At 48.7% G+C, this 13,166-nt stretch overlaps 1 protein-coding gene across 2 annotated transcripts in view; it reads right to left on the bottom strand.

The window, feature by feature from the left end:
* KIAA0232 (KIAA0232 ortholog) overlaps positions 1-10,279 on the bottom strand; it is an 84,093-nt gene extending 73,814 nt beyond the window's left edge. The window contains exon 1 of one of the 2 annotated variants that reach the window (XM_045990370.1): positions 9,984-10,279. The gene's annotated coding sequence lies outside the window, so the exon portion shown is untranslated. Of the gene's footprint in view, positions 1-4,234; positions 4,286-9,983 lie in introns of those variants that run through there. The other variant, XM_045990380.1, reaches the window with a different exon arrangement.
* Positions 10,280-13,166: the final 2,887 nt, after the last annotated feature.

Raw genomic sequence — 13,166 nt, 5'->3', positions numbered from 1 at the left:
ACAACTGTTATCACCCCCCCTCTTCTCCAGCTCCCCTCCTCCGCCAGCTCTCCAAACTGTCCTTGGACTTCCCTACCAACACTCACTTCCTGCATTAGCACCACCCAGCAGCAAGATGTAAGTCTCCAGTATGTAATTTCAAAGTTTCCAGTAGCCATAGTAAAAAGGAAACGGGTAAAATTAATTTTAGTAATATATTTTATTTAACTCAATAGATTCAAAATATTATCAATCCAAACATAATCAGGGTAAGAGATCACTGATATTTTATATTTTCCCCCCACACTGAGTCTTGGAAATCTGGTGTATGTTCGACATAGCACATCTCAAATCAAACTAGCCACAATTCAAGCACTCAAAAGCCATATGTGGCTCATGGTTAGCTAACTGAACAGCAGTCCTCGCTGAACTCTAGTCCTATGAATTTAAATACCATCTATGTAGCAATTACTTCAAACTGTACTCTTTCTCTCAAGAATCCAGGAATTCTAGAGCCATCAAGCTACAAGACAATTAGGTGTCTAACTGGCTTCTCAACTTATAATAGGTCTTTTAAAAAAAAAACACAAAAACTGAATTCTCACCACCAACAACCTTGCTGAGACCCTCCCAATGTCAGCCAAGGTGACCTCCTGCTTCCACTGCTCAAGCCAAAAGCTTTGGCATCATCCAGACCCCTCATACTCCTCTCAAATCCCATATCCAACCCACCAGCAAATCCCTAGTTCTCCCTTCCTAACACACCCAGAATCAGGGTCCTTTGCCTGTTCTGTTCTCCCTCTGGACGACGCTCAGCTCCTCAGAGAGCTCCTATCTCTCCCCCTTACTTCCTTTGGGTTGAGACTCAAGTGGCATCTGATCAGAGAGCCCTTCCCTGTCCACCCTATACAACACGACCCTCATCTCCTACTTTATTTTTCCTCTTAGCAGGAGCTGTCGCTTGACAGTTGTACCCATTCGCTTACTCATATCGTCAGGACAGAACAGGGCTGCGTGTGTGCAGGGAGCAGGGGCCCTCAGGAGAACCTGCTGCAGGGCCCAGCAGACCCACAGCCACCCGCTGCTGCACATTCAGAGTCCTCACAGTGCCCACTTTTAAAGTAAATAAAGCCCCAAGTAATCCTACATACCCACTAGTGGTGCTCTGTTCAAATGAGCCTGACCGATGGTTCAATTTAAGCCTGAAATCTTTTTTTTTTTTTTCCATTTTATTTATTTTTTCAGTGTAACAGTATTCATTCTTTTTGCACAACACCCAGTGCTCCATGCAAAACGTGCCCTCCCCATTACCCACCACCTGTTCCCCCAACCTCCCACCCCTGACCCTTCAAAACCCTCAGGTTGCCCCAACCTCCCACCCCTGACCCTTCAAAACCCTCAGGTTGTTTTTCAGAGTACATAGTCTCTTATGGTTCGCCTCCCCTCCCCAATGTCCATAGCCCGCTCCCCCTCTCCCAATCCCACCTCCCCCCAGCAACCCCCAGTTTGTTTTGTGAGATTAAGAGTCATTTATGGTTTGTCTCCCTCCCAATCCCATCTTGTTTCATTTACTCTTCTCCTATCCCCCTACCCCCCCATGTTGCTTCTCCATGTCCCCGATGGTTCAATTTTATTTTCATTCCTGACTTGCCTGTGATGGGCTTAGGATTCATTTTACTAGATTTTAGAAAATGAAATCCCAGGGATAGGTCTGAAACTTAAACTGTTTCCCTAAAGCTTCAAGTAAAGCACATCTTTAAAAAAACAAACCAATACAAAATCTAAAACTGCAGTTCAGTACCAACTTCCTACTGCTGTTTTTACAGCTCCTTTAAAGACTTTTTCAGTTTGTAGCATTCTAGATTAGAGGTTTTTCAACAAAATACACACTGAGTTCACATAGTCTTAATTAGTAGTTTTTAAGAAGACTCAAGAATGCTGTAGGTGCATTTATGTAATGCATTCCCGAAAGTATCCAAGTTGGTAACCAAATTGTTAGTGGTGGTCACTCACAGGGAGCAGCTTAAGGAGGCATGAGGATGAAGGGTGCTTCTTTTAAATAGTGTTTACCGGACTAGGGTACGGGGCGGGTCAGCTGGCTAAGCATCTCACTCTTCATTTCAGCTCAGGTCATGATCTCAGGGTTGTGGGATCAAGCCCTGTCTCAGGCTCCACAATGGCTGTGGAACCTGCTTAAGATTCTCTCTCCCTGGGGCACCCAGGTGGCTCAGCCCGTTAAGTATCTGCCTTCAGCTCAGGTCATGATCCCAGGGTCCTGTGATCAAGCCCTGCATTGGGCTCCCTGCTCAACAGAGTGCCTGTTTCTCCCTCTCCCTGCCGCTCTACTTGTGCTATCTCTCTGTCAAATAAATAGAAGTCTTTATTTAAAAAAAAAAAAAAAAAAGATTCTCTCTCTCTTCCTCTCCTCCCCCTCCACACACACACATCCCCATTTAATATTTTATTTATTTATTTGACAGAGAGAGAGGTCACAAGTAGGCAGAGAGAGAGGGAGAAACAGGCTCCCCACTGAGCAGAGAGCCCGATGCGGGGCTCGATCCCAGGACCCTGAGATCATGACCTGAGCCGAAGGCAGAGGCTTAAACCATTGAGTCACCCAGGCGCCCCACATCCCCATTTAAAAAAAAAAAAGCCTTTATAGGACTGATATAATTGGCAGCGTCCAGTGCAAAGTGAAAATGTAGGCCCCTTGATCAAAATTATTAAGCATCAAGGCAGCTCCCCCTGTGTGTGCTCTCTGACAAATAAATATATATATTTTTTAATTCCTTAAAAAAAAAAAAAAATGTTCAGGGACACCTGGGTATCTCAGTCAGTTAAGCATCTGCCTTCAGCCCAGGTCATGATCCCAGGATCCTGGGATCAAGTCCTGCATCAGTCTCCCTGCTCAGCGGGGACCCTGCTTCTCCCTCTGCCTGCAGCCCCCCCTGCTTGTACTCTCTTGCTCTCTGTCTCTCCCTGACAAATAAATAAAATCTTTAAAAAAAAAAAAAAAAAGTGTTCAGGGTGCCTGGGTAGCTCAGTGGGTTAAGCCTCTGACTTTGGCTCAGGTCCTGATCTCAGAGTCCTGGGAGTCCTGGGATCGAGCCCCACATGTCTCTCTGCTCAGCAGGGAGCCTGCTTCCCCCACCCCCTGCCTGCCTCTCTGCTTACTTGTGATCTCTCTCTGTGTCAAGTAAATAAAATCTATGGGTGGCTCAGTGGGTTGAGCTGCTGCCTTCAGCTCGGGTCATGATCTCAGGATCCTGGGATAGAGTCCCGCATCGGGCTCTCTGCTCAGCAGGGAGCCTGCTTCCCTCTCTCTCTCTCTCTCTCTGCCTGCCTCTCTACTTGTGATCTCTATCAAATAAATAAATAAAATCTTAAAAAAAAAAAAGTTAATCAGACACCTAAGAAAAAGCTAGTGACTGAATAAATAAATTAAAGGTTTGAGTAAATCCCCAAACTGGGCCAACAATTTTTTTCTTTTTAAAGATTTTATTTATTTATTTGACAGAGAGATATCACAAGTAGGCAGAGAGGCAGGCAGAGAGAGAGAGGAAGGGAAGCAGGCTCTCCGCTGAGCAGAGAGCCCGATGCGGGGCTCGATCCCAGGACCCTGAGATCATGACCTGAGCCGAAGGCAGCGGCTTAACCCACTGAGCCACCCAGGCGCCCCTGGGCCAACAATTTTTGAAACAGCTGTGTACTGGCTATTAAGATTCCAAAGGTACTCTGGAAAATGGAACTGAGCTGGAAACTAGCTCCTGGTTGAAAGGAAAAGAAGTCCCTCCTCAATTTCCACCTCCCCATATTAACTAGGGTAATAACCGCATCACCAAAAATGAAGTCTGAAAATGCACTAAGCCACATTTCCTGACACTTATTTAGCTCCATGAATTTTTTCTCCACAGATAATGGGCTCATTTCACTCTGTACTGAGCAACCACTCCCCTGTGCCAGGTGCCATGAAGACTGCAGACAGTGCCCGGCTCGCTTCCGGTCATGAGAGAAGCAAATGCACGCGTGTGCACGCACAAACACACACCCACAGTGCCTGTATTCACAGAACTCCCACTTCTAGCTAGAAACAAAAGCAGCACATTCTCAGGCATACTGTAATGATTAAAACTACTGTCTTACTGCCATTATTTCTAATACAGACACTAGTTCATCCACTGGGATAGCCCTATCATCCACAATTCTTTGAGGCAGGTTTTTAGAGAGATTTCCGGGACACCGGTTAAGCATCCACCTTCGGCTCGGGTCATGATCCTCGAGTCCCGTGGCAGGCTCCCCACTAGGTAGACGGTCCACTTCTCCCTCTGACCCTCCGCACTCTCGTGCTTTCTGTAATAAATAAATAAAATCTTTAAAAAAAAAAAAAGTTTCAAAATTGGGGCACCTGGGTGGCTCAGTTGGTTAAGCGTCTGCCTTTGGCTCAGGTCATGATCCCAGGGTCCTGGGACTGAGCCCCATCAGACTCCCTGCTCAATGGGGAGTCAGCTTCTCCCTCTCCCTCTGCCCCTGCCCCATGCTTGTGCACACGTGCTCTCTCTCTCTTTCTCTGTCTCAAAAATTTAAAAAAAAAAATCTTTAAAAAAAAGATTCAAAATTATAGCTGGTTTTCCTTAACTAGTTTCTCCCTCTCCAGCCAGGGGTAACAGTGATGACCAGACAAAGAGCTATAGGGAAACCCTAGTGACCCAGAATGCTTTGGAAGGAATACCAAAATCAGAATTTTAACAGTCACTCCAAATTCTAAATAGAGAGATTCTATCACTTAATAATTATAAGACATATAAGATTAAAGTGAAAACATTTGCTTTACTGAAAAATAACATAGTGTAAAATTCAACAATTCCCATTTCCACTGACTTTCTTAAGCCACAAGGAAAAACCTGGTTCACCTACAGATAGGTCTGCCTGTCCTCAGAATAATTTAGGACCACTGTCACTAATCTGCTTGTGCAAGAGCCCTCTCCAATGAAGTACTCACTTTTCTGCTTGATATCAAACTAATGAAAGAACAGGATTGCAGGTGGAAAACCCAGAGGACTTTTTCTTTACACACACACTTAGAAGGATGCCCCAGGAACAATCTGTGAACATTGTTACAGTAAACCAGCATGTACAATCTATCAACTTAGCCAACCACTAGTGTTTTCTACACCTGCTTAAAATACTGGCTAACAGCTGCTGCTTACCGAGCACTTACTATGTGCTGGCCCTATTCTGCATCATGGGCATGCATGAAGCTCTCACTGAGAACCATTCCAACCCTGCTCCCCCTCTGCTGAAATCAGAGACTGCAGAATGACTGACTTAATTGCCTCAAGCATTTAGTGAGTAGGTACTACATAAAAGACCACACTGCACAGTAGAAGGAATCAGCAGTGGATCACGTTTCCGGTCTTCCCTCGAGAAGTTTATAATCCAGGAAAGGCCTCCATGTTAAGACTACACTAAAATGTCATAAGGAAAAATAACTGAGTGGGGGCATCAGTCAAGCACCGTGTGGGAGAAGAATGATAAAGAGTTAACTCTGACAACCCAGGAAGAAGTTTCTTTCATGGAAGCAGAAGCATTTAAGCCAAGCTCCCAGTATTAAGGATTTTGATAGGAAGAGAAAGGCGCAAAGGACGTTCCAGAGTAAAGGAACTGAACAAAACAAGCACAAAAGTGGCCAGAAGCCTAGGGCTGAAATACAAGGTGGAGGTGGTGAGAGAGGGGCAGTAGAGACAGGGCTGAGAGTTATGGGAGGCCAGGTGGCGTTGGTCTTACAGTGATTTCTTTACCACTAAGACCCAACTGGTGGTAGTGTCTCTAAGGAGAAAATCTTTGTAGGAGTAAGCCTACCAACAGAACTAGGCCATATCTCAGGTGCGGCAGAATGGCGGGGGGTGGAGGGGGGGTTGTGCTGAGAACCTCGGCAGTGCACATTGGAGGCGGGGATGATGGGATCTGATCTACCCACTGAGCAATTCTGGCAACAGAACACAGGAAGACCAGGGAGACCAGAGAAAGGGAGGCCATCAGCAGGCCTATAGTAACAATCTACAGGAGGACTGGAAGGGCTCACCGGAACTGCTGAGAAAAACGCTGATGGAAAAGAGACATGGGGAGTAGACCTCGTAAAAACCCAAGTTTCCAGCCTGGGAATGGTAATGAGGGAGACAAATGTGTGGCAAAGGCTATCCTATAAGCTTCTATCTGAACAAGGACATGCCACACACAAAGTATAGCCACTTTAAGTGACGTTGCAGAGCAAAAATAGCACCGACAAGACTGTTCTCATTTCACAGAATAAAGACACTAAGGTCCAAGAGAGATTTAACTGACTTGCCCAGGCTGACACAGGGGGAAAAAGAGGAGCCAAGACACCAACCCGAGTCTTCCAAATCCAGGCCTAATGTTCTTTATTTTATTTAATTAATCAATTATTTATTTTAAAGATTTTATTTATTTACTTGTCAAAGAGAAAGTAAGCACAAATAGAAGCAGCAGGCAGAGGGAGAAGCAGGCTCCCAGGTGAGCAAGGAGCCAGACGTGGGACTCAATCCCAGGATCCCAGCTGGGATCAGGACCCGAGCCAAAGGCAGACTACTCAACCGACTGAGCCACCCAGGTTTCCCCTAACGTTCTTTAAATAACACTCCCAAAAACCAAGTTACTTTTTATAATTGTAACAAATGTCAAAAAAAAAAAAAAAGGCGTTTTAAACAAAAAATGCTTTAAAAAAGAGCTTTAGGGGTGCTTGGGTGGCTCAGTGGTTTAAAGCCTCTACCTTTGGGTCAGGTCATGATCCCAGGGTCCTGGGATTGAGCCCTGCATCGGGCTCTCTGCTCAGCAGGGAGCCTGCTTCCTCCTCTCTCTCTGCCTGCCTCTCTGCCTACTTGTGATCTCTGTCAAATAAATAAAATCTTTAAAAAAAAAAAAAAAAAAAGAGCTTTAAACTGCTGGGAGTGCAATTTTATCTCAAAGGTAAAAAATATTTTGGGGCGCCTGGGTGGCTCAGATGGTTAAGTGTTTGCTTTAGGCTCAGGTCATGGTCTCAGTGTCCCGAGATTAAGCCCCACGTTAGGCTCCCTGCTCAGCCGGGAATCTGCTTCTCTCTCTCCACTCCTGCGCGCGCGCTCTCGCTCTCTCTCTCTCAAATAAATAAAAATAAAATCTTAAGAAGTATTTTAAAGCTTGTGCTCTAGTTCTCTCTACCCAAGAGTAGGACTTACTTCCCAATCAGCAGTGCAGGCTCATGGACCCTGAAGTTCAGACACAGAAGAGAAAGGTGGTTGTTTCTAGTTTCTATAAAAATCCCACCTGGTATTATGTGAGAGATCAAATATAATGGAAAAGAAATATTCTAAGTATTAAATATCTTCAATGTAATAAAACTATTTTGAACATTGTGGCTGGTACTCTTATGTTTGTTATTAAAATACTTAGTAATAATAATATACTGCATAAGGAGGATGATAGACTTTGACTTTATTTAACAAACATTTGAACACTTTTATGTTAAAGCACCTGAGCAAGGTGCTGGGGGCAAAATAATGGTATGGCCATCACAGCCAGAGTTTCACATACACAATGTAAGGTGATACAGGCAATGATGAAAGCAAAAGAGAGGGTTATGACTGCAGCAATGAATAATTCACATTGACAGGGTTTCTAAAGGGCTCCAGAGGACATAATATGGGGTGTGAACTTTTAAAAACGGGAGAGGGCAGGAGTGAGAGCACTGCAATCAAAGAAGGAAGTAGCTGGGCATACTTAGAGAATGGAGCACAGTTCCATTCGATGGGAAAATGTAGAAAGGTGACAGAGTGGTCAGGTAAAGTTCAGAGATGATTCGGGCCAGAATGAGGGGCCTTGAATGTGATGCTCGTGGGTCTGGAATCCACGCTCCAAACAATAGGCAGTCTTACCTCTCTGAGCCAGAGACTGGCAAGATGTGATCTGTGTTTAGGAGAGAGGACTCTGGCAGCCAGGCAGAGTGTGCACAGGAAGGGGTGGGGAGGGATCTAAAGAGAGCATCAGCCAAGAGAGGAATCTGTGGCTTCACAAACTAGCACTAACTAATCTTGTATTTTAAAAGCAGAAGGCTTTTGACAGAATTACTTCACATCTCCCCTCACCTGATCAACCCAAGCACCCTGTGGGACAGGTATCATCATTCCTTCCATATTACAGACCAGAAAACTGACTCAAAGGCCATTAACTGCTCCAAATCCAATGCTCCTAAAACAGGGAGAAAAGGCAGGCACACTATGCAAAAAAAAAAAAAAAAAAAAAAAAAAAAATCCTACTGCTTCCGAAGCAAAGGTAAAAGGTATACCATTAGAGAAATGCTAAAAATCCATAATTTTCTGAAATGTTGGCAGCTTGTGTAACAGATAAGCTAGTTACCATTAAAATAATTACAGATTTGCTTCTTGTTTTTGCCATGTTAAAGACCTGTACTATTCTTTAGAAAGCAAAAAACCCTCTAATTCCACTTCCTATGGATTTAAATACTTAAGAGTAGTAATCCCCCCTCCACTGAATGTTCCAATGGCCAAAGGGGCAAATGAAAACTGATCCATGTGCCCAAACTGAAGAAGTAAACTACTTTTGAAAAAATTAAAAATTCATTAGTTAGCACGTACAGCAATTCAATCTAGTATATACAATAAGACATGATTACAACGAGCTTACCTAAAGGTAGGCAAAGGCACAATTTTGGAAATGATTTTTGTCATAAAGAAAAGGCATAAAAAGGATCCTGAGACCCATTTAAGAATGGATCTATCCAAAACAACCAATGACAGAATATTTGACCTTCAGGATGCAGACTAGTAGATTTCCCCCGCTTTAAGTGCACAGTCTACGAAACGGTCCAGGAGGTCTGGCACGGGTCTCACACTGCATAGGAGAAATCTAGCTTGGGGATCTGATTGCTTAGTTTTATCCACAACATCACCTCCTATTAACAAAACTGCCTGCCCGCACCCCTTCACCCATCTTCCACCACCGGGCTGTCTTTTTTTCTTTTCTTTTTTTAAACAAGCAAAGGCCCAAAGATGTAAAACCCATTCTTAGAAACTTGGGACAATGAATCTAAATATCCCACCCAGCTCATTAGTAGCAGGAATCACAATTAAATGATCGCGAGGAACCGCACTTCCCCTCCCCGCCTAATCTCCTACACCTTCTTCTAGGTTAAGTCTCTACACCCCGCCCAGAGGCCCCAGACTGAGAAACCAAAACTGGATTCGGCCACGACCTGGGCGGGGGATGGGGGGGGGCAGGGGTCTCGTCCCAGGGAGCCCGGCAGGCCTGTCACCTGCGCACTGCCCAGCAGGCGGCCCTTCGCACTCGACGGCCCCGAGTTCCGGGCCGGGAGGTGCGGGGAGCTCCGCAAGCCCGCCGCGGCCCCGCGAGCCCCGCAACTCGCCGGCGCCGGCTAGTCCGCCGGCCCGAAGCTGTCGCCGGCGGCCGTAACCTTCGCCGGACCCCGCGCCCCGCCCGCCCCGCGCCACAGGCCCGTACGCCAGTCACTCAGCGCCCGCCCCGCCCCGCGCGGCCCCTCCCCCGCCAGCGGTCTCCCTGCCGGGGCCCCCAAAGGACAATGCTGGAGGGGAGGGGCGGAGGCACGCACCGGCCGAGGGCTGCGCGCCGGGCGCCCACCCGCCGGCCGCTGGGGAGACCCGCCGCCAAGCCCGCCGCCCCCGGGCGCCGCGCCCGGCCTCGCCTCCCCGCCGCGAGCCGCTCCCCGCGCGGCTGCACCGGCCCATTGTGCGGACTCATCGTCCGGCCCCGGCGCGCCCGGCGCGGAGCGGGGCCGCGGCGGCCGGGATGGGGGGTCTCCGGGCCCCGCCGCACGCCCCGGGCCCGGCCGGGGTTCCCGCGGAGCCCGCGGGCCCGCCGGGACAGCCCGGCCTCCCTCAGGCCGGCCCCGGGCCCCTCCGCGCCGGCTGCCGCCCCGGCCCGCGCCCACCCGCCCCGACCCCGGCCCGCGGTACCTGCCGAGCGGCCGGGCGGCGCGGCGGCCGGCGGGGGCGCCTCCTCTCGGGGCGAGGGCTCCGAGCGGCTGCCGAGCGCCGGCGGCCCTGGCCTGCGCCTTACGTAAAGCGGCGGCGGCTCCGGCGCCACTCGACGGAGGGCGGGAGGCGGCGCGCCGCGGCCGCTCCGCTCCGTTACCCGGCAACTGGCCTCAGCGCCCCGCCAGCCGGGCGCGCTCCATATCCTTCCGCCCAGCCGCCGGATTACATCAGCGCCCGCCCGCCCCGCCCGGCCCCGCCCCTTCGACCGCCGGCCCCGCCTCCCCGGCCGGCGGGCCCCTTGGGCGGGCGGCGCAGGGGCCCGGGGCCTAGCAGAGCCACTGGGCGGGGCGTGAGTGCCGGGGGCCTCCGGGAGGTGCAGGGCTGCGGGTGGGAGCCCTGGGAGCCCACCCCACGTGAGGGCGATCGGAGGGGAAACGCCCTCTGCGGAGGGGCGCGCGGAGCGGCACGGGGCGAGAGCCCCTCAGCTCCGCAGCTGCTCCTCCCCGGACCCCAGACACCGGCCGGGCCGCGCGACTCGCCCTGCATCGCCACTCCCGCGGCCCGGTGCAGCCCCCGCCTTTCCGGGTGCAGGCTCCACCTGTCTGCGCCACCTCCTACCCGCGTCCTGGGATGGCTGGAGTGGGCGGTTTAAAATACTTTTAATTTTTTTTTTTTTTAAAGAATCCCAGAAGACAAGCTAAAGAAATGTGACATGGGTCTTTTTATTAAGTAGGCAAAAATAAATTCTGGAACATTCGAAAGTGGGAACCAAAAATGTGCAACCTTTTAATCAACGTCTCTCTTCACACCCACCTTCCTTAAATGTGATTCCTAGTCCCGTCTTTAAAAAGCAAATAACTAAGGATGATTGGCACCAGAGGGGATGAAGCCCGGGAGATTACCTACTTACAAAGAGGAAACCTGACCAGAGGGGCAGTGCCCTGCCTGGGGTCATGGTTCTGTTGATGTATTTATTGAGCACCCACTAGGTGCCAGGCGCTGGGCTTTTCTGTTGAGAACTTGAAAGGCAACCAGCTCACAGGCTCCTGAGAAGCAGAAGTACAGACTGGGAAGGGGCCAGCTGGGTACTAAGAGCACTGCTGGAGGGACGACCATGGAGAACTATCATTTACATGCTACCTACAAAGTGGTTTTCTTTTTTTTTTTTTTTAAGATTTTATTTATTTATTTGACAGAGATCACTATTAGGTAGAGAGGCAGGCAGAGAGAGAGGAAGGGAAGCAGGCTCCCTGCTGAGCAGAGAGCCCGATGTGGGACTCCATCCCAGGACCCTGGGATCATAACCTGAGCTGAAGGCAGAGGCTTTAACCCACTGAGCCACCCAGGCGCCCCTACAAAGTGGTTTTCTGCAAACATTTCTTTTGCTCTTCAGAAGAATCCTGAATATTATCTGCCCATATCACAGGTCGGGAAACCGAGGCTCAGAGAAAGTGATTGTTCCTAAGCCTTGCTGCTAGCAGGGGGAGGGGGGAGGTTACTGACTCCCCGGAACTACACTGGGTCTTGGAGGAGGCAGAGTTAGCATCCAGGCTCTGGCTCTGGAGTCTGGGGTCATCCCTTGGGCAGCTCTTTCTCATCAGCTTCTGGCAATTTTATTTTCTGAGGTTCCTCTGGGTTGAACATAACCTCATCACAAGTCAGTGTGTTCAGTCAACACCTTCTCAGTGCCTGTGCTGGGTTTGGCTCCACGACAGGCAGAGGTGGCCCTGCCCTCTTGGAGCTCACTTTAAAACTGGAGGGAGAGGATAAAAGGGTGTGGGAAAGCCAGGGTGGTCTGAGCAGAACAGAGGCAAGTAAAGGAGTTTGGAAGTCCAGCTGCCAGGTGCCCCCAAACCTGGGATTTCACAAACGGGTGAAATCTCCATGACCAGAGTGACCAACATGTTACATTGCTAATATTGTCACCTACACAAATTTTGTGAAAGAATTTATGAACAGTGAAAAATAAAAAAGTAGTAACAATGTATCTCAGATATTCTCAGAAGGAAACACAGTAGGCAATGTTATAGCTATACACACACACACGCACATACACATGCACGCACACATACACACAAACACACACTCGGCGTTTACTGGCCTTATTTTTCTCATTTTGCCACAGACCAGATTCTCTAGACCATAAAGCAGTGAAATCAGAAGGCTTCTTAGAGGCGAAGTATTGAAACCGAGCAGGCGGTAACTAGGATTAGTAGGATTTAGAATGGTAGGGGAAGATTACAGATTAGAGAATGAGAGTATCTTGGTTTCTTTGTTTCCTTAACGAAATAGCTCCTTGTCCTTCAGATTGTTTGTTTTGATAAAAGTCCTAGAATGTTTGGTGGACTCAACCTCAGGGCCTTTGCACTTGCTGAATCCTCTCTTCCCATATCTTTGCATAGCTGGCTCATTCCTGTTCAGGGTTCAGCTATAAGGTCATACATTCAGAGACACCTTCCTGATCCCCAATTTGGAATGGCCTGCCTTCCCAGTCATGAGGCAATCACCATCTTTTTTTTTATTTTTTTTATTTTTTATTTTTTTATTCATCATTTTTGTCAGTATAAGCAATTATCTTGGTTATATGTTTGTTTGGTCATTAAACTCAGCTTCCCGCCCAACCCCAAGACCTACATTCCAGGAGAGCTATCCTCTTGTCCGTGGTGGTCACCAACCCATCCTGAGACCTGCCAGTTTGTGGGTGAATGACTAAATGGCCATCTGGAATGGAGTCTGAGTGTCTACATGGAGAGAAAATGACCCCGCTTACTCATGTGAGCAATTGGGTACAGCATCTCAAACACAAACCCTTCACTCTAGTGGGCCACCCTGCCCAAGACCTTCTTTAAAGCTCTTGAGTAGTGACCAGAAGAATTCAACCCGAAATAAAGAAGGCTGGAGGGCAGTGATCCACAGGGAACAAAAGGAGGCCAGAGGACTCTGGCATTAGGGCATAACTGGGGTGGGAATGGAGGAGTTCCGCCTAAGCATTTTCTGAAGAGAAAGCATCTTGGTCTCAGCATATGCTGGGGTCCTTCATTTCAGCTCCCCAGCCCCAGGACCCCCTCCTGCAGCTCTTTGACCCCTGCAAGAGGATGAGGTCGTGAGAGCGGGCATAAGGCAACTCCCAGCACCCTCTGACCTGCATGTTCTGAATGCCAG

The sequence above is a fragment of the Meles meles genome, chromosome 2, assembly GCF_922984935.1.
Source record: "Meles meles chromosome 2, mMelMel3.1 paternal haplotype, whole genome shotgun sequence".
In the NCBI taxonomy this organism is placed as follows: domain Eukaryota; kingdom Metazoa; phylum Chordata; class Mammalia; order Carnivora; family Mustelidae; genus Meles; species Meles meles.
This window is presented reverse-complemented; position numbering and strand designations above follow the sequence as displayed.